Raw genomic sequence first — 4,028 nt, 5'->3', positions numbered from 1 at the left:
TTTCCATTATATCGAAAATTTATGGAAATTCAAAACCTCACGTGAATATATTGTATTTTACTAAGATAACGTGTTATGTCCACTTGGTAATAACCTGTGGACATCCTATATAATAATAGGGACAGAAAAATAATTTAATAGTTTAACATACACATGTTGATATTTTTCAGAAATCATGGTAGGCTTTTGTCATAGAGTACAGTAAGTTCAATTACATAATTATATAATTATGCTTATATAATTGTAATTATATAATTACAATTAGGGTAAATATGATTTGCGTAGTCTCGAAATATATTGTTTGTATTACTGTGATCTTTATTATTATCATTATTATTATTATTATTATTATTATGTTGTTCATCATTATCATTACTATCGGCATAGCTACCACCATTATTATACTCATTATTATTCATACAATCACTATTGTTCTTGTCATGTTCTAAATAGTACTCACTTCAGTCATCACAATATTTAACAAGGGTACATACTAACAGCCAATATCACCATCATCGTTCCAGGTACTTTTTTCATTGTTAATTGTTAATTTACCTTTCCTTGCATTTGCTTATATGCAGTAGCTATTTCTGTTCGCCGTTCAACATGCAGCATATCATCATATTCTAGTGCTTTATAACAACCTTGAAGAATTATTTTTTTCTGATGCTCATACTGGAAACGTTAATTCCCAGTTTGGATGTACAGGATATAGTTATAATAACAAAAAGGAGAAATAAAGATAGTGATGGTAATAATAATAATAATAATAATAATAATAATAATAATAATAATAATAATAATAATAATAATAATAATAATAATGATAATAATAATGATAATAATAATAATAATAATAATAATAATAATAACAATGATAATAATATTATTATTATATCAACAATACAATAACAATAATACAAATGTAATAATGATAATAATGACGATTACGACACGATAATGATGATGATAATGAAAATAATAGTAATAGTAATAGTAGTAGTAATAATAATAGTAGTAGTAATTGTAGTAGTAATAGTAGTAGTAATAGTAATAGTAGCAGTAATAGTCATAGTAGTAGTAACAGTAATAGTAGTAGTAAAAGTAATAATGTTAGTAATAATAACATTAACATAAAACGATTCCCACGATTCCCCGATAGGATGTTACAGTTTGCATTGTTTTTTTTTCGATTTGTATATTTCTTCTTTTATTAGTATTACATCTTAATGGCCTGTGGATATTCCCGATCAATCCCAATAAGCAATCGCCGAATTTTGCTCTTTTTATACTAATGATTGATCGTGTTAAATAGACGATCTTTTCCCAAAATAACTGGACTTTTTTGTAATATGAATCTCAGTCCACAAGGCGGATTTAGATTGACAAAAACATTATCTATCGTGCCGTTTTTGCAGACGCCTCCACGCTAGTATTTTTTGGCCAAAGAAAAGGATTCGAGGAATAAGAAATTAGCCTAGAGTTCGAAGAGAACGGGAAAATACAATAGAGGAAAGAAAATACAACAGGGAAGTGAATAAGATTAAGATGAATATGATAATTACGAAGTGCAGCAAGGTCAGGATGACGATGTTAATAAAGTTACGAAGAAAATAATAAAAAGATAAGAAATGAACAAAAAAATGAAATGAGCAAATATTAACAATAGGTATTAAGAGACCACCATTTCAGTTGAATTCCTGGGGCTCTATTTGAATTCATTGTTGTTTGTTAATTATTTAAATATCGATTTTTTTGGTTTTGTTTTGTTTTGTAAAATGTATCTGTTATCACTGTTCTCATTGTCATCATCATATAAGCGTTGTTAATCATTACCATAATCTAACTTTATATTTATCTTATTCATCAATATTAATAACATAATAATAATTATTATTATTATTATTATTATTATTATTATTTTAAAATGGGAAAAAGTAAGATAGAGAGGGAGGGAGACAAGAGAGAAAGAGAGAGAGAGAGGGAGAAAAGCGAAGAATTAAGATTTTTTTTCTTAATCTGGTTTCCTTATCAACATTACTAACTTAAACTAACCATTTATTATCATAGTCAGTTGCTGTAGATTTCGATTAATACATGCATACACATTTTGTTCCTCTGGTTCTTCCCCTTTTATTTAAACTCTTTCTCTCCCTCTCTTACCCCCCGTCACCGCCCTCTCTCTCTCTCTCTCTCTCTCTCTCTCTCTCTCTCTCTCTCTCTCTCTCTCTCTCTCTCTCTCTCTCTCTCCTATTCTTCCTCTTTTCCTTTACCCCCTTTCTCACTCTTCCTCCCTTTCTTTTTTTATTTTTCTCTTTTCTTTCATATTCACGTGTTAACATCATCACGCCGTTGAGCTAATGATGGAAAATACTCAACAAATGAAGACAAGGTAACGGAACCCATTCAAAGCAGGCACTTAATAGTAAATAATGGAATGAATGCAATGACCAATGGTTCTAAAAACTATTGAGTATGTATTTTAAACTGGTTATTCATAATTGGTGACAATTAGAGCATATGTGGAAGAAACAGATAATTCATAAGAGAAACAATACAATCTCGGAAATATGGACAAGGGAAAACAACGTTACTATTACAACAATGAAAAAGAAACAAAGCAGTACAATGTAAAACAGGCTTCACATTCACATACAGTCAGATCTCTCTCCCTTCCTCCCTCCCTTTCTCTCCCTCCCCCTTCTCTCTCCCTCTTCCTTCTCTCTCCCTTTCCCTTCTCTCTCCCTCTCCCTCCTCCTCTCCCTCCCTCTCTCTTCCAAATGTTATGCAAAGAACGAGGATTAAGAGACAGGATGATGGTAAACTAAGCAATGGGATTACTGTGATGTATTTTACCATTTTGAAATATCCTGTTGTTTATAAAATACATAAAGCTCCCGTCGATTTATTTGATGAAAATATAAATAAAATGGGATTATTTTAGATATGTGGGATTTTCTTTTGCGTGTTTGTATGATTCATATCCGGCATTTAGTAATAAGGTTGAATCTTACGTGTTTTGGTTTAGATATGTAAGTAATACATGTATAATACGTTGTGTATTTGTATATACGTATACAAATGTATATATAAATATACGTACATACATACATATATATGAGTGTGTCTCTGTGTACACATATGCCAATGCCATTCTCAGCACGGTTTGTAATGTATAATTTTGAAGACCAAGAACAACCTTAGGTGGATTTCCGGCAAGACTGAGCCACGTACTCTGATACTCCGTAAATACTTTGTTGTAAATACTACAACGATGGCTGTTCCTTTGCCAGAGCCCAGAACACCCGCAGGCCAAGGTGAATGTCGGGCCCAGACTTGGATTAAATACATGGGTACGTTTTCTTATAATTAAATGTGTGTATACTGTAATTAATGCAGTTTCTGTTGGATGCTACTTTAACTACTACTTGCGTTAAACTTTTAGTTCTGCTTCTGTTTCTGCTACTGTTGTTACTTCTACTAAAGTCATTAGTTCTTTTACAAATTCTACGTGTAAATGATTATTTCAAATATATTTTTATCATTATGCATATATACGTACATATATATAAATATAGTATATAGTGTATATATAAATGTATATATATGTATATGTATATATATATATGTATGTGCGTATATACTTTTCTTCTTTTTCTGTATCTTAATCCAACTTCTATGTGGGGTCGATGTTTCTGACAATTCTCCATCCAACTCGCCTATATACATCATCTGATAGATGTTTCTCTTTCATATCTCCTCTCACATCATCCATACATACTTGTTTTGGTCTCCCTCTGAAACATCGGCACCTCTATATCCATTACTCTTCCCCCCACATGCTCATCCTCCCTTCTCTTAACATATACCACTGCATCCTCCTTCCCTCGATCTCTTTGGAAATTTTCTCAACTTTTACTGTTCCTCCGATTCTTTTATTCTGATCTTATCCAATTTGGTCATCTCACTCATCCATCTAAGCATTTTCCTCTCCTCCACCTTCAGCTTTTTCTCCCGTTTGTGCATGT

The sequence above is a fragment of the Penaeus vannamei genome, chromosome 14 (assembly GCF_042767895.1).
Source record: "Penaeus vannamei isolate JL-2024 chromosome 14, ASM4276789v1, whole genome shotgun sequence".
Lineage (NCBI taxonomy): Eukaryota > Metazoa > Arthropoda > Malacostraca > Decapoda > Penaeidae > Penaeus > Penaeus vannamei.
Note: the sequence above shows the minus strand (reverse complement) of the source record.